At 44.7% G+C, this 14486-nt stretch overlaps 22 non-coding genes and 7 pseudogenes across 22 annotated transcripts; all 29 read left to right on the top strand.

Annotated features, from left to right (window-relative positions):
* The first annotated feature begins 52 nt into the window (after positions 1 to 52).
* On the top strand, positions 53 to 171 carry LOC149099999 (5S ribosomal RNA). The gene has a single exon (XR_016203376.1). It is a non-coding gene; the product is annotated as a 5S ribosomal RNA (ribosomal RNA).
* A 384-nt stretch (positions 172 to 555) lies between these two features.
* Positions 556 to 674, top strand: LOC149099998 (5S ribosomal RNA). The gene has a single exon (XR_016203375.1). It is a non-coding gene; the product is annotated as a 5S ribosomal RNA (ribosomal RNA).
* Positions 675 to 1058: 384 nt separating this feature from the next.
* On the top strand, positions 1059 to 1177 carry LOC149099997 (5S ribosomal RNA; annotated as a pseudogene).
* Positions 1178 to 1562: 385 nt separating this feature from the next.
* Positions 1563 to 1681, top strand: LOC149099996 (5S ribosomal RNA). The gene has a single exon (XR_016203374.1). It is a non-coding gene; the product is annotated as a 5S ribosomal RNA (ribosomal RNA).
* A 385-nt stretch (positions 1682 to 2066) lies between these two features.
* LOC149099995 (5S ribosomal RNA) lies at positions 2067 to 2185 on the top strand. The gene has a single exon (XR_016203373.1). It is a non-coding gene; the product is annotated as a 5S ribosomal RNA (ribosomal RNA).
* Positions 2186 to 2570: 385 nt separating this feature from the next.
* On the top strand, positions 2571 to 2689 carry LOC149099994 (5S ribosomal RNA; annotated as a pseudogene).
* Positions 2690 to 3073: 384 nt separating this feature from the next.
* On the top strand, positions 3074 to 3192 carry LOC149099993 (5S ribosomal RNA; annotated as a pseudogene).
* Positions 3193 to 3577: 385 nt separating this feature from the next.
* LOC149099992 (5S ribosomal RNA) lies at positions 3578 to 3696 on the top strand. The gene has a single exon (XR_016203372.1). It is a non-coding gene; the product is annotated as a 5S ribosomal RNA (ribosomal RNA).
* A 385-nt stretch (positions 3697 to 4081) lies between these two features.
* On the top strand, positions 4082 to 4200 carry LOC149099991 (5S ribosomal RNA; annotated as a pseudogene).
* Positions 4201 to 4585: 385 nt separating this feature from the next.
* On the top strand, positions 4586 to 4704 carry LOC149099990 (5S ribosomal RNA). Its single transcript, XR_016203371.1, has one exon. It is a non-coding gene; the product is annotated as a 5S ribosomal RNA (ribosomal RNA).
* A 384-nt stretch (positions 4705 to 5088) lies between these two features.
* On the top strand, positions 5089 to 5207 carry LOC149099989 (5S ribosomal RNA). The gene has a single exon (XR_016203370.1). It is a non-coding gene; the product is annotated as a 5S ribosomal RNA (ribosomal RNA).
* Positions 5208 to 5592: 385 nt separating this feature from the next.
* Positions 5593 to 5711, top strand: LOC149099988 (5S ribosomal RNA). The gene has a single exon (XR_016203368.1). It is a non-coding gene; the product is annotated as a 5S ribosomal RNA (ribosomal RNA).
* Positions 5712 to 6096: 385 nt separating this feature from the next.
* LOC149099987 (5S ribosomal RNA) lies at positions 6097 to 6215 on the top strand (annotated as a pseudogene).
* Positions 6216 to 6599: 384 nt separating this feature from the next.
* On the top strand, positions 6600 to 6718 carry LOC149099986 (5S ribosomal RNA). The gene has a single exon (XR_016203367.1). It is a non-coding gene; the product is annotated as a 5S ribosomal RNA (ribosomal RNA).
* A 384-nt stretch (positions 6719 to 7102) lies between these two features.
* On the top strand, positions 7103 to 7221 carry LOC149099985 (5S ribosomal RNA). Its single transcript, XR_016203366.1, has one exon. It is a non-coding gene; the product is annotated as a 5S ribosomal RNA (ribosomal RNA).
* A 384-nt stretch (positions 7222 to 7605) lies between these two features.
* On the top strand, positions 7606 to 7724 carry LOC149099984 (5S ribosomal RNA). The gene has a single exon (XR_016203362.1). It is a non-coding gene; the product is annotated as a 5S ribosomal RNA (ribosomal RNA).
* Positions 7725 to 8108: 384 nt separating this feature from the next.
* On the top strand, positions 8109 to 8227 carry LOC149099983 (5S ribosomal RNA). The gene has a single exon (XR_016203351.1). It is a non-coding gene; the product is annotated as a 5S ribosomal RNA (ribosomal RNA).
* A 384-nt stretch (positions 8228 to 8611) lies between these two features.
* On the top strand, positions 8612 to 8730 carry LOC149099982 (5S ribosomal RNA). Its single transcript, XR_016203340.1, has one exon. It is a non-coding gene; the product is annotated as a 5S ribosomal RNA (ribosomal RNA).
* A 384-nt stretch (positions 8731 to 9114) lies between these two features.
* Positions 9115 to 9233, top strand: LOC149099981 (5S ribosomal RNA). The gene has a single exon (XR_016203329.1). It is a non-coding gene; the product is annotated as a 5S ribosomal RNA (ribosomal RNA).
* Positions 9234 to 9617: 384 nt separating this feature from the next.
* LOC149099980 (5S ribosomal RNA) lies at positions 9618 to 9736 on the top strand. Its single transcript, XR_016203318.1, has one exon. It is a non-coding gene; the product is annotated as a 5S ribosomal RNA (ribosomal RNA).
* Positions 9737 to 10120: 384 nt separating this feature from the next.
* Positions 10121 to 10239, top strand: LOC149099979 (5S ribosomal RNA). Its single transcript, XR_016203307.1, has one exon. It is a non-coding gene; the product is annotated as a 5S ribosomal RNA (ribosomal RNA).
* Positions 10240 to 10624: 385 nt separating this feature from the next.
* Positions 10625 to 10742, top strand: LOC149099978 (5S ribosomal RNA; annotated as a pseudogene).
* Positions 10743 to 11127: 385 nt separating this feature from the next.
* LOC149099977 (5S ribosomal RNA) lies at positions 11128 to 11246 on the top strand. Its single transcript, XR_016203296.1, has one exon. It is a non-coding gene; the product is annotated as a 5S ribosomal RNA (ribosomal RNA).
* A 384-nt stretch (positions 11247 to 11630) lies between these two features.
* LOC149099976 (5S ribosomal RNA) lies at positions 11631 to 11749 on the top strand. The gene has a single exon (XR_016203402.1). It is a non-coding gene; the product is annotated as a 5S ribosomal RNA (ribosomal RNA).
* Positions 11750 to 12134: 385 nt separating this feature from the next.
* Positions 12135 to 12253, top strand: LOC149099975 (5S ribosomal RNA; annotated as a pseudogene).
* A 384-nt stretch (positions 12254 to 12637) lies between these two features.
* Positions 12638 to 12756, top strand: LOC149099974 (5S ribosomal RNA). Its single transcript, XR_016203391.1, has one exon. It is a non-coding gene; the product is annotated as a 5S ribosomal RNA (ribosomal RNA).
* Positions 12757 to 13141: 385 nt separating this feature from the next.
* Positions 13142 to 13260, top strand: LOC149099973 (5S ribosomal RNA). The gene has a single exon (XR_016203380.1). It is a non-coding gene; the product is annotated as a 5S ribosomal RNA (ribosomal RNA).
* Positions 13261 to 13643: 383 nt separating this feature from the next.
* On the top strand, positions 13644 to 13762 carry LOC149099972 (5S ribosomal RNA). Its single transcript, XR_016203369.1, has one exon. It is a non-coding gene; the product is annotated as a 5S ribosomal RNA (ribosomal RNA).
* Positions 13763 to 14147: 385 nt separating this feature from the next.
* Positions 14148 to 14266, top strand: LOC149099971 (5S ribosomal RNA). The gene has a single exon (XR_016203290.1). It is a non-coding gene; the product is annotated as a 5S ribosomal RNA (ribosomal RNA).
* Positions 14267 to 14486: the final 220 nt, after the last annotated feature.

Here is a 14486-nt window from a genome sequence, read left to right as displayed (position 1 = left end):
GAGACTTAAAAGAGAGTCCAAGCAATTGGGCAAGGTTTGAGTTGTTTCTTTCGTCTACGACCACACCACAGGGAACGTACCGGTTCTCGTCCGATCACCGAAGTCAAGTCCTGTTGGGCGGCGTCAGTACCTGGCTGGGTGACCACCTGGGAATACGCCGTGTTGTAGACTTTTGGAGCCATTTTGGGACTGGACTCTTCAGAGAAGATTTCCATACGCCTCCACATCATTGATCCCTCTGTTTTCAAAATGTTGTCTTTTTTTTTTGGAATTATTTTTGCAGCAAGTTGACAGCATATTAGAAGATTTTCTTGTTTGATTACAGCACTGCAACACTGAGCAGCACACTGGAGGCAATCTCTTGAATGTGGCTTTGATGACTGACCATTGGAGAATCGCCCTTTTGTGATTTGAAGTCTTAGCTGGCTTTGGAATCTCTGGGTTAAGTAGCCGAGACGTAATTGGAAATTCATGACAACAGCAATTAAAGGCCTTCCTTCTAAGAGACTTAAAAGAGAGTCCAAGCAATTGGGCAAGGTTTGAGTTGTTTCTTTCGTCTACGACCACACCACAGGGAACGTACCGGTTCTCGTCCGATCACCGAAGTCAAGTCCTGTTGGGCGGCGTCAGTACCTGGCTGGGTGACCACCTGGGAATACGCCGTGTTGTAGACTTTTGGAGCCATTTTGGGACTGGACTCTTCAGAGAAGATTTCCATACGCCTCCACATCATTGATCCCTCTGTTTTCAAAATGTTGTCTTTTTTTTTTGGAATTATTTTTCCAGCAAGTTGACAGCATATTAGAAGATTTTCTTGTTTGATTACAGCACTGCAACACTGAGCAGCACACTGGAGGCAATCTCTTGAATGTGGCTTTGATGACTGACCATTGGAGAATCGCCCTTTTGTGATTTGAAGTCTTAGCTGGCTTTGGAATCTCTGGGTTAAGTAGCCGAGACGTAATTGGAAATTCATGACAACAGCAATTAAAGGCCTTCCTTCTAAGAGACTTAAAAGAGAGTCCAAGCAATTGGGCAAGGTTTGAGTTGTTTCTTTCGTCTACGACCACACCACAGGGAACGTACCGGTTCTCGTCCGATGACCGAAGTCAAGTCCTGTTGGGCGGCGTCAGTACCTGGCTGGGTGACCACCTGGGAATACGCCGTGTTGTAGACTTTTGGAGCCATTTTGGGACTGGACTCTTCAGAGAAGATTTCCATACGCCTCCACATCATTGATCCCTCTGTTTTCAAAATGTTGTCTTTTTTTTTTTGGAATTATTTTTCCAGCAAGTTGACAGCATATTAGAAGATTTTCTTGTTTGATTACAGCACTGCAACACTGAGCAGCACACTGGAGGCAATCTCTTGAATGTGGCTTTGATGACTGACCATTGGAGAATCGCCCTTTTGTGATTTGAAGTCTTAGCTGGCTTTGGAATCTCTGGGTTAAGTAGCCGAGACGTAATTGGAAATTCATGACAACAGCAATTAAAGGCCTTCCTTCTAAGAGACTTAAAAGAGAGTCCAAGCAATTGGGCAAGGTTTGAGTTGTTTCTTTCGTCTACGACCACACCACAGGGAACGTACCGGTTCTCGTCCGATCACCGAAGTCAAGTCCTGTTGGGCGGCGTCAGTACCTGGCTGGGTGACCACCTGGGAATACGCCGTGTTGTAGACTTTTGGAGCCATTTTGGGACTGGACTCTTCAGAGAAGATTTCCATACGCCTCCACATCATTGATCCCTCTGTTTTCAAAATGTTGTCTTTTTTTTTTTGGAATTATTTTTCCAGCAAGTTGACAGCATATTAGAAGATTTTCTTGTTTGATTACAGCACTGCAACACTGAGCAGCACACTGGAGGCAATCTCTTGAATGTGGCTTTGATGACTGACCATTGGAGAATCGCCCTTTTGTGATTTGAAGTCTTAGCTGGCTTTGGAATCTCTGGGTTAAGTAGCCGAGACGTAATTGGAAATTCATGACAACAGCAATTAAAGGCCTTCCTTCTAAGAGACTTAAAAGAGAGTCCAAGCAATTGGGCAAGGTTTGAGTTGTTTCTTTCGTCTACGACCACACCACAGGGAACGTACCGGTTCTCGTCCGATCACCGAAGTCAAGTCCTGTTGGGCGGCGTCAGTACCTGGCTGGGTGACCACCTGGGAATACGCCGTGTTGTAGACTTTTGGAGCCATTTTGGGACTGGACTCTTCAGAGAAGATTTCCATACGCCTCCACATCATTGATCCCTCTGTTTTCAAAATGTTGTCTTTTTTTTTTTGGAATTATTTTTCCAGCAAGTTGACAGCATATTAGAAGATTTTCTTGTTTGATTACAGCACTGCAACACTGAGCAGCACACTGGAGGCAATCTCTTGAATGTGGCTTTGATGACTGACCATTGGAGAATCGCCCTTTTGTGATTTGAAGTCTTAGCTGGCTTTGGAATCTCTGGGTTAAGTAGCCGAGACGTAATTGGAAATTCATGACAACAGCAATTAAAGGCCTTCCTTCTAAGAGACTTAAAAGAGAGTCCAAGCAATTGGGCAAGGTTTGAGTTGTTTCTTTCGTCTACGACCACACCACAGGGAACGTACCGGTTCTCGTCCGATGACCGAAGTCAAGTCCTGTTGGGCGGCGTCAGTACCTGGCTGGGTGACCACCTGGGAATACGCCGTGTTGTAGACTTTTGGAGCCATTTTGGGACTGGACTCTTCAGAGAAGATTTCCATACGCCTCCACATCATTGATCCCTCTGTTTTCAAAATGTTGTCTTTTTTTTTTGGAATTATTTTTGCAGCAAGTTGACAGCATATTAGAAGATTTTCTTGTTTGATTACAGCACTGCAACACTGAGCAGCACACTGGAGGCAATCTCTTGAATGTGGCTTTGATGACTGACCATTGGAGAATCGCCCTTTTGTGATTTGAAGTCTTAGCTGGCTTTGGAATCTCTGGGTTAAGTAGCCGAGACGTAATTGGAAATTCATGACAACAGCAATTAAAGGCCTTCCTTCTAAGAGACTTAAAAGAGAGTCCAAGCAATTGGGCAAGGTTTGAGTTGTTTCTTTCGTCTACGACCACACCACAGGGAACGTACCGGTTCTCGTCCGATGACCGAAGTCAAGTCCTGTTGGGCGGCGTCAGTACCTGGCTGGGTGACCACCTGGGAATACGCCGTGTTGTAGACTTTTGGAGCCATTTTGGGACTGGACTCTTCAGAGAAGATTTCCATACGCCTCCACATCATTGATCCCTCTGTTTTCAAAATGTTGTCTTTTTTTTTTTGGAATTATTTTTGCAGCAAGTTGACAGCATATTAGAAGATTTTCTTGTTTGATTACAGCACTGCAACACTGAGCAGCACACTGGAGGCAATCTCTTGAATGTGGCTTTGATGACTGACCATTGGAGAATCGCCCTTTTGTGATTTGAAGTCTTAGCTGGCTTTGGAATCTCTGGGTTAAGTAGCCGAGACGTAATTGGAAATTCATGACAACAGCAATTAAAGGCCTTCCTTCTAAGAGACTTAAAAGAGAGTCCAAGCAATTGGGCAAGGTTTGAGTTGTTTCTTTCGTCTACGACCACACCACAGGGAACGTACCGGTTCTCGTCCGATCACCGAAGTCAAGTCCTGTTGGGCGGCGTCAGTACCTGGCTGGGTGACCACCTGGGAATACGCCGTGTTGTAGACTTTTGGAGCCATTTTGGGACTGGACTCTTCAGAGAAGATTTCCATACGCCTCCACATCATTGATCCCTCTGTTTTCAAAATGTTGTCTTTTTTTTTTTGGAATTATTTTTCCAGCAAGTTGACAGCATATTAGAAGATTTTCTTGTTTGATTACAGCACTGCAACACTGAGCAGCACACTGGAGGCAATCTCTTGAATGTGGCTTTGATGACTGACCATTGGAGAATCGCCCTTTTGTGATTTGAAGTCTTAGCTGGCTTTGGAATCTCTGGGTTAAGTAGCCGAGACGTAATTGGAAATTCATGACAACAGCAATTAAAGGCCTTCCTTCTAAGAGACTTAAAAGAGAGTCCAAGCAATTGGGCAAGGTTTGAGTTGTTTCTTTCGTCTACGACCACACCACAGGGAACGTACCGGTTCTCGTCCGATGACCGAAGTCAAGTCCTGTTGGGCGGCGTCAGTACCTGGCTGGGTGACCACCTGGGAATACGCCGTGTTGTAGACTTTTGGAGCCATTTTGGGACTGGACTCTTCAGAGAAGATTTCCATACGCCTCCACATCATTGATCCCTCTGTTTTCAAAATGTTGTCTTTTTTTTTTTGGAATTATTTTTCCAGCAAGTTGACAGCATATTAGAAGATTTTCTTGTTTGATTACAGCACTGCAACACTGAGCAGCACACTGGAGGCAATCTCTTGAATGTGGCTTTGATGACTGACCATTGGAGAATCGCCCTTTTGTGATTTGAAGTCTTAGCTGGCTTTGGAATCTCTGGGTTAAGTAGCCGAGACGTAATTGGAAATTCATGACAACAGCAATTAAAGGCCTTCCTTCTAAGAGACTTAAAAGAGAGTCCAAGCAATTGGGCAAGGTTTGAGTTGTTTCTTTCGTCTACGACCACACCACAGGGAACGTACCGGTTCTCGTCCGATCACCGAAGTCAAGTCCTGTTGGGCGGCGTCAGTACCTGGCTGGGTGACCACCTGGGAATACGCCGTGTTGTAGACTTTTGGAGCCATTTTGGGACTGGACTCTTCAGAGAAGATTTCCATACGCCTCCACATCATTGATCCCTCTGTTTTCAAAATGTTGTCTTTTTTTTTTGGAATTATTTTTCCAGCAAGTTGACAGCATATTAGAAGATTTTCTTGTTTGATTACAGCACTGCAACACTGAGCAGCACACTGGAGGCAATCTCTTGAATGTGGCTTTGATGACTGACCATTGGAGAATCGCCCTTTTGTGATTTGAAGTCTTAGCTGGCTTTGGAATCTCTGGGTTAAGTAGCCGAGACGTAATTGGAAATTCATGACAACAGCAATTAAAGGCCTTCCTTCTAAGAGACTTAAAAGAGAGTCCAAGCAATTGGGCAAGGTTTGAGTTGTTTCTTTCGTCTACGACCACACCACAGGGAACGTACCGGTTCTCGTCCGATCACCGAAGTCAAGTCCTGTTGGGCGGCGTCAGTACCTGGCTGGGTGACCACCTGGGAATACGCCGTGTTGTAGACTTTTGGAGCCATTTTGGGACTGGACTCTTCAGAGAAGATTTCCATACGCCTCCACATCATTGATCCCTCTGTTTTCAAAATGTTGTCTTTTTTTTTTTGGAATTATTTTTCCAGCAAGTTGACAGCATATTAGAAGATTTTCTTGTTTGATTACAGCACTGCAACACTGAGCAGCACACTGGAGGCAATCTCTTGAATGTGGCTTTGATGACTGACCATTGGAGAATCGCCCTTTTGTGATTTGAAGTCTTAGCTGGCTTTGGAATCTCTGGGTTAAGTAGCCGAGACGTAATTGGAAATTCATGACAACAGCAATTAAAGGCCTTCCTTCTAAGAGACTTAAAAGAGAGTCCAAGCAATTGGGCAAGGTTTGAGTTGTTTCTTTCGTCTACGACCACACCACAGGGAACGTACCGGTTCTCGTCCGATCACCGAAGTCAAGTCCTGTTGGGCGGCGTCAGTACCTGGCTGGGTGACCACCTGGGAATACGCCGTGTTGTAGACTTTTGGAGCCATTTTGGGACTGGACTCTTCAGAGAAGATTTCCATACGCCTCCACATCATTGATCCCTCTGTTTTCAAAATGTTGTCTTTTTTTTTTTGGAATTATTTTTCCAGCAAGTTGACAGCATATTAGAAGATTTTCTTGTTTGATTACAGCACTGCAACACTGAGCAGCACACTGGAGGCAATCTCTTGAATGTGGCTTTGATGACTGACCATTGGAGAATCGCCCTTTTGTGATTTGAAGTCTTAGCTGGCTTTGGAATCTCTGGGTTAAGTAGCCGAGACGTAATTGGAAATTCATGACAACAGCAATTAAAGGCCTTCCTTCTAAGAGACTTAAAAGAGAGTCCAAGCAATTGGGCAAGGTTTGAGTTGTTTCTTTCGTCTACGACCACACCACAGGGAACGTACCGGTTCTCGTCCGATGACCGAAGTCAAGTCCTGTTGGGCGGCGTCAGTACCTGGCTGGGTGACCACCTGGGAATACGCCGTGTTGTAGACTTTTGGAGCCATTTTGGGACTGGACTCTTCAGAGAAGATTTCCATACGCCTCCACATCATTGATCCCTCTGTTTTCAAAATGTTGTCTTTTTTTTTTGGAATTATTTTTGCAGCAAGTTGACAGCATATTAGAAGATTTTCTTGTTTGATTACAGCACTGCAACACTGAGCAGCACACTGGAGGCAATCTCTTGAATGTGGCTTTGATGACTGACCATTGGAGAATCGCCCTTTTGTGATTTGAAGTCTTAGCTGGCTTTGGAATCTCTGGGTTAAGTAGCCGAGACGTAATTGGAAATTCATGACAACAGCAATTAAAGGCCTTCCTTCTAAGAGACTTAAAAGAGAGTCCAAGCAATTGGGCAAGGTTTGAGTTGTTTCTTTCGTCTACGACCACACCACAGGGAACGTACCGGTTCTCGTCCGATCACCGAAGTCAAGTCCTGTTGGGCGGCGTCAGTACCTGGCTGGGTGACCACCTGGGAATACGCCGTGTTGTAGACTTTTGGAGCCATTTTGGGACTGGACTCTTCAGAGAAGATTTCCATACGCCTCCACATCATTGATCCCTCTGTTTTCAAAATGTTGTCTTTTTTTTTTGGAATTATTTTTCCAGCAAGTTGACAGCATATTAGAAGATTTTCTTGTTTGATTACAGCACTGCAACACTGAGCAGCACACTGGAGGCAATCTCTTGAATGTGGCTTTGATGACTGACCATTGGAGAATCGCCCTTTTGTGATTTGAAGTCTTAGCTGGCTTTGGAATCTCTGGGTTAAGTAGCCGAGACGTAATTGGAAATTCATGACAACAGCAATTAAAGGCCTTCCTTCTAAGAGACTTAAAAGAGAGTCCAAGCAATTGGGCAAGGTTTGAGTTGTTTCTTTCGTCTACGACCACACCACAGGGAACGTACCGGTTCTCGTCCGATCACCGAAGTCAAGTCCTGTTGGGCGGCGTCAGTACCTGGCTGGGTGACCACCTGGGAATACGCCGTGTTGTAGACTTTTGGAGCCATTTTGGGACTGGACTCTTCAGAGAAGATTTCCATACGCCTCCACATCATTGATCCCTCTGTTTTCAAAATGTTGTCTTTTTTTTTTGGAATTATTTTTGCAGCAAGTTGACAGCATATTAGAAGATTTTCTTGTTTGATTACAGCACTGCAACACTGAGCAGCACACTGGAGGCAATCTCTTGAATGTGGCTTTGATGACTGACCATTGGAGAATCGCCCTTTTGTGATTTGAAGTCTTAGCTGGCTTTGGAATCTCTGGGTTAAGTAGCCGAGACGTAATTGGAAATTCATGACAACAGCAATTAAAGGCCTTCCTTCTAAGAGACTTAAAAGAGAGTCCAAGCAATTGGGCAAGGTTTGAGTTGTTTCTTTCGTCTACGACCACACCACAGGGAACGTACCGGTTCTCGTCCGATCACCGAAGTCAAGTCCTGTTGGGCGGCGTCAGTACCTGGCTGGGTGACCACCTGGGAATACGCCGTGTTGTAGACTTTTGGAGCCATTTTGGGACTGGACTCTTCAGAGAAGATTTCCATACGCCTCCACATCATTGATCCCTCTGTTTTCAAAATGTTGTCTTTTTTTTTTGGAATTATTTTTGCAGCAAGTTGACAGCATATTAGAAGATTTTCTTGTTTGATTACAGCACTGCAACACTGAGCAGCACACTGGAGGCAATCTCTTGAATGTGGCTTTGATGACTGACCATTGGAGAATCGCCCTTTTGTGATTTGAAGTCTTAGCTGGCTTTGGAATCTCTGGGTTAAGTAGCCGAGACGTAATTGGAAATTCATGACAACAGCAATTAAAGGCCTTCCTTCTAAGAGACTTAAAAGAGAGTCCAAGCAATTGGGCAAGGTTTGAGTTGTTTCTTTCGTCTACGACCACACCACAGGGAACGTACCGGTTCTCGTCCGATCACCGAAGTCAAGTCCTGTTGGGCGGCGTCAGTACCTGGCTGGGTGACCACCTGGGAATACGCCGTGTTGTAGACTTTTGGAGCCATTTTGGGACTGGACTCTTCAGAGAAGATTTCCATACGCCTCCACATCATTGATCCCTCTGTTTTCAAAATGTTGTCTTTTTTTTTTGGAATTATTTTTCCAGCAAGTTGACAGCATATTAGAAGAATTTCTTGTTTGATTACAGCACTGCAACACTGAGCAGCACACTGGAGGCAATCTCTTGAATGTGGCTTTGATGACTGACCATTGGAGAATCGCCCTTTTGTGATTTGAAGTCTTAGCTGGCTTTGGAATCTCTGGGTTAAGTAGCCGAGACGTAATTGGAAATTCATGACAACAGCAATTAAAGGCCTTCCTTCTAAGAGACTTAAAAGAGAGTCCAAGCAATTGGGCAAGGTTTGAGTTGTTTCTTTCGTCTACGACCACACCACAGGGAACGTACCGGTTCTCGTCCGATCACCGAAGTCAAGTCCTGTTGGGCGGCGTCAGTACCTGGCTGGGTGACCACCTGGGAATACGCCGTGTTGTAGACTTTTGGAGCCATTTTGGGACTGGACTCTTCAGAGAAGATTTCCATACGCCTCCACATCATTGATCCCTCTGTTTTCAAAATGTTGTCTTTTTTTTTTGGAATTATTTTTCCAGCAAGTTGACAGCATATTAGAAGATTTTCTTGTTTGATTACAGCACTGCAACACTGAGCAGCACACTGGAGGCAATCTCTTGAATGTGGCTTTGATGACTGACCATTGGAGAATCGCCCTTTTGTGATTTGAAGTCTTAGCTGGCTTTGGAATCTCTGGGTTAAGTAGCCGAGACGTAATTGGAAATTCATGACAACAGCAATTAAAGGCCTTCCTTCTAAGAGACTTAAAAGAGAGTCCAAGCAATTGGGCAAGGTTTGAGTTGTTTCTTTCGTCTACGACCACACCACAGGGAACGTACCGGTTCTCGTCCGATCACCGAAGTCAAGTCCTGTTGGGCGGCGTCAGTACCTGGCTGGGTGACCACCTGGGAATACGCCGTGTTGTAGACTTTTGGAGCCATTTTGGGACTGGACTCTTCAGAGAAGATTTCCATACGCCTCCACATCATTGATCCCTCTGTTTTCAAAATGTTGTCTTTTTTTTTTGGAATTATTTTTCCAGCAAGTTGACAGCATATTAGAAGATTTTCTTGTTTGATTACAGCACTGCAACACTGAGCAGCACACTGGAGGCAATCTCTTGAATGTGGCTTTGATGACTGACCATTGGAGAATCGCCCTTTTGTGATTTGAAGTCTTAGCTGGCTTTGGAATCTCTGGGTTAAGTAGCCGAGACGTAATTGGAAATTCATGACAACAGCAATTAAAGGCCTTCCTTCTAAGAGACTTAAAAGAGAGTCCAAGCAATTGGGCAAGGTTTGAGTTGTTTCTTTCGTCTACGACCACACCACAGGGAACGTACCGGTTCTCGTCCGATCACCGAAGTCAAGTCCTGTTGGGCGGCGTCAGTACCTGGCTGGGTGACCACCTGGGAATACGCCGTGTTGTAGACTTTTGGAGCCATTTTGGGACTGGACTCTTCAGAGAAGATTTCCATACGCCTCCACATCATTGATCCCTCTGTTTTCAAAATGTTGTCTTTTTTTTTTGGAATTATTTTTCCAGCAAGTTGACAGCATATTAGAAGATTTTCTTGTTTGATTACAGCACTGCAACACTGAGCAGCACACTGGAGGCAATCTCTTGAATGTGGCTTTGATGACTGACCATTGGAGAATCGCCCTTTTGTGATTTGAAGTCTTAGCTGGCTTTGGAATCTCTGGGTTAAGTAGCCGAGACGTAATTGGAAATTCATGACAACAGCAATTAAAGGCCTTCCTTCTAAGAGACTTAAAAGAGAGTCCAAGCAATTGGGCAAGGTTTGAGTTGTTTCTTTCGTCTACGACCACACCACAGGGAACGTACCGGTTCTCGTCCGATCACCGAAGTCAAGTCCTGTTGGGCGGCGTCAGTACCTGGCTGGGTGACCACCTGGGAATACGCCGTGTTGTAGACTTTTGGAGCCATTTTGGGACTGGACTCTTCAGAGAAGATTTCCATACGCCTCCACATCATTGATCCCTCTGTTTTCAAAATGTTGTCTTTTTTTTTTGGAATTATTTTTCCAGCAAGTTGACAGCATATTAGAAGATTTTCTTGTTTGATTACAGCACTGCAACACTGAGCAGCACACTGGAGGCAATCTCTTAGAATGTGGCTTTGATGACTGACCATTGGAGAATCGCCCTTTTGTGATTTGAAGTCTTAGCTGGCTTTGGAATCTCTGGGTTAAGTAGCCGAGACGTAATTGGAAATTCATGACAACAGCAATTAAAGGCCTTCCTTCTAAGAGACTTAAAAGAGAGTCCAAGCAATTGGGCAAGGTTTGAGTTGTTTCTTTCGTCTACGACCACACCACAGGGAACGTACCGGTTCTCGTCCGATCACCGAAGTCAAGTCCTGTTGGCGGCGTCAGTACCTGGCTGGGTGACCACCTGGGAATACGCCGTGTTGTAGACTTTTGGAGCCATTTTGGGACTGGACTCTTCAGAGAAGATTTCCATACGCCTCCACATCATTGATCCCTCTGTTTTCAAAATGTTGTCTTTTTTTTTTTGGAATTATTTTTCCAGCAAGTTGACAGCATATTAGAAGATTTTCTTGTTTGATTACAGCACTGCAACACTGAGCAGCACACTGGAGGCAATCTCTTGAATGTGGCTTTGATGACTGACCATTGGAGAATCGCCCTTTTGTGATTTGAAGTCTTAGCTGGCTTTGGAATCTCTGGGTTAAGTAGCCGAGACGTAATTGGAAATTCATGACAACAGCAATTAAAGGCCTTCCTTCTAAGAGACTTAAAAGAGAGTCCAAGCAATTGGGCAAGGTTTGAGTTGTTTCTTTCGTCTACGACCACACCACAGGGAACGTACCGGTTCTCGTCCGATCACCGAAGTCAAGTCCTGTTGGGCGGCGTCAGTACCTGGCTGGGTGACCACCTGGGAATACGCCGTGTTGTAGACTTTTGGAGCCATTTTGGGACTGGACTCTTCAGAGAAGATTTCCATACGCCTCCACATCATTGATCCCTCTGTTTTCAAAATGTTGTCTTTTTTTTTTGGAATTATTTTTGCAGCAAGTTGACAGCATATTAGAAGATTTTCTTGTTTGATTACAGCACTGCAACACTGAGCAGCACACTGGAGGCAATCTCTTGAATGTGGCTTTGATGACTGACCATTGGAGAATCGCCCTTTTGTGATTTGAAGTCTTAGCTGGCTTTGGAATCTCTGGGTTAAGTAGCCGAGACGTAATTGGAAATTCATGACAACAGCAATTAAAGGCCTTCCTTCTAAGAGACTTAAAAGAGAGTCCAAGCAATTGGGCAAGGTTTGAGTTGTTTCTTTCGTCTACGACCACACCACAGGGAACGTACCGGTTCTCGTCCGATCACCGAAGTCAAGTCCTGTTGGGCGGCGTCAGTACCTGGCTGGGTGACCACCTGGGAATACGCCGTGTTGTAGACTTTTGGAGCCATTTTGGGACTGGACTCTTCAGAGAAGATTTCCATACGCCTCCACATCATTGATCCCTCTGTTTTCAAAATGTTGTCTTTTTTTTTTTGGAATTATTTTTCCAGCAAGTTGACAGCATATTAGAAGATTTTCTTGTTTGATTACAGCACTGCAACACTGAGCAGCACACTGGAGGCAATCTCTTGAATGTGGCTTTGATGACTGACCATTGGAGAATCGCCCTTTTGTGATTTGAAGTCTTAGCTGGCTTTGGAATCTCTGGGTTAAGTAGCCGAGACGTAATTGGAAATTCATGACAACAGCAATTAAAGGCCTTCCTTCTAAGAGACTTAAAAGAGAGTCCAAGCAATTGGGCAAGGTTTGAGTTGTTTCTTTCGTCTACGACCACACCACAGGGAACGTACCGGTTCTCGTCCGATGACCGAAGTCAAGTCCTGTTGGGCGGCGTCAGTACCTGGCTGGGTGACCACCTGGGAATACGCCGTGTTGTAGACTTTTGGAGCCATTTTGGGACTGGACTCTTCAGAGAAGATTTCCATACGCCTCCACATCATTGATCCCTCTGTTTTCAAAATGTTGTCTTTTTTTTTTGGAATTATTTTTGCAGCAAGTTGACAGCATATTAGAAGATTTTCTTGTTTGATTACAGCACTGCAACACTGAGCAGCACACTGGAGGCAATCTCTTGAATGTGGCTTTGATGACTGACCATTGGAGAATCGCCCTTTTGTGATTTGAAGTCTTAGCTGGCTTTGGAATCTCTGGGTTAAGTAGCCGAGACGTAATTGGAAATTCATGACAACAGCAATTAAAGGCCTTCCTTCTAAGAGACTTAAAAGAGAGTCCAAGCAATTGGGCAAGGTTTGAGTTGTTTCTTTCGTCTACGACCACACCACAGGGAACGTACCGGTTCTCGTCCGATCACCGAAGTCAAGTCCTGTTGGGCGGCGTCAGTACCTGGCTGGGTGACCACCTGGGAATACGCCGTGTTGTAGACTTTTGGAGCCATTTTGGGACTGGACTCTTCAGAGAAGATTTCCATACGCCTCCACATCATTGATCCCTCTGTTTTCAAAATGTTGTCTTTTTTTTTTTGGAATTATTTTTCCAGCAAGTTGACAGCATATTAGAAGATTTTCTTGTTTGATTACAGCACTGCAACACTGAGCAGCACACTGGAGGCAATCTCTTGAATGTGGCTTTGATGACTGACCATTGGAGAATCGCCCTTTTGTGATTTGAAGTCTTAGCTGGCTTTGGAATCTCTGGGTTAAGTAGCCGAGACGTAATTGGAAATTCATGACAACAGCAATTAAAGGCCTTCCTTCTAAGAGACTTAAAAGAGAGTCCAAGCAATTGGGCAAGGTTTGAGTTGTTTCTTTCGTCTACGACCACACCACAGGGAACGTACCGGTTCTCGTCCGATCACCGAAGTCAAGTCCTGTTGGGCGGCGTCAGTACCTGGCTGGGTGACCACCTGGGAATACGCCGTGTTGTAGACTTTTGGAGCCATTTTGGGACTGGACTCTTCAGAGAAGATTTCCATACGCCTCCACATCATTGATCCCTCTGTTTTCAAAATGTTGTCTTTTTTTTTGGAATTATTTTTCCAGCAAGTTGACAGCATATTAGAAGATTTTCTTGTTTGATTACAGCACTGCAACACTGAGCAGCACACTGGAGGCAATCTCTTGAATGTGGCTTTGATGACTGACCATTGGAGAATCGCCCTTTTGTGATTTGAAGTCTTAGCTGGCTTTGGAATCTCTGGGTTAAGTAGCCGAGACGTAATTGGAAATTCATGACAACAGCAATTAAAGGCCTTCCTTCTAAGAGACTTAAAAGAGAGTCCAAGCAATTGGGCAAGGTTTGAGTTGTTTCTTTCGTCTACGACCACACCACAGGGAACGTACCGGTTCTCGTCCGATCACCGAAGTCAAGTCCTGTTGGGCGGCGTCAGTACCTGGCTGGGTGACCACCTGGGAATACGCCGTGTTGTAGACTTTTGGAGCCATTTTGGGACTGGACTCTTCAGAGAAGATTTCCATACGCCTCCACATCATTGATCCCTCTGTTTTCAAAATGTTGTCTTTTTTTTTTTGGAATTATTTTTCCAGCAAGTTGACAGCATATTAGAAGATTTTCTTGTTTGATTACAGCACTGCAACACTGAGCAGCACACTGGAGGCAATCTCTTGAATGTGGCTTTGATGACTGACCATTGGAGAATCGCCCTTTTGTGATTTGAAGTCTTAGCTGGCTTTGGAATCTCTGGGTTAAGTAGCCGAGACGTAATTGGAAATTCATGACAACAGCAATTAAAGGCCTTCCTTCTAAGAGACTTAAAAGAGAGTCCAAGCAATTGGGCAAGGTTTGAGTTGTTTCTTTCGTCTACGACCACACCACAGGGAACGTACCGGTTCTCGTCCGATCACCGAAGTCAAGTCCTGTTGGGCGGCGTCAGTACCTGGCTGGGTGACCACCTGGGAATACGCCGTGTTGTAGACTTTTGGAGCCATTTTGGACTGGACTCTTCAGAGAAGATTTCCATACGCCTCCACATCATTGATCCCTCTGTTTTCAAAATGTTGTCTTTTTTTTTTGGAATTATTTTTGCAGCAAGTTGACAGCATATTAGAAGATTTTCTTGTTTGATTACAGCACTGCAACACTGAGCAGCACACTGGAGGCAATCTCTTGAATGTGGCTTTGATGACTGACCATTGGA

Source organism: Orbicella faveolata, unplaced genomic scaffold (assembly GCF_042242905.1).
Source record: "Orbicella faveolata isolate gen_17 unplaced genomic scaffold, um_ofav_v1 contig_40, whole genome shotgun sequence".
Classification (NCBI taxonomy): domain Eukaryota; kingdom Metazoa; phylum Cnidaria; class Anthozoa; order Scleractinia; family Merulinidae; genus Orbicella; species Orbicella faveolata.
Note: the sequence above shows the minus strand (reverse complement) of the source record. Positions and strands in the feature narration are given on the sequence as shown.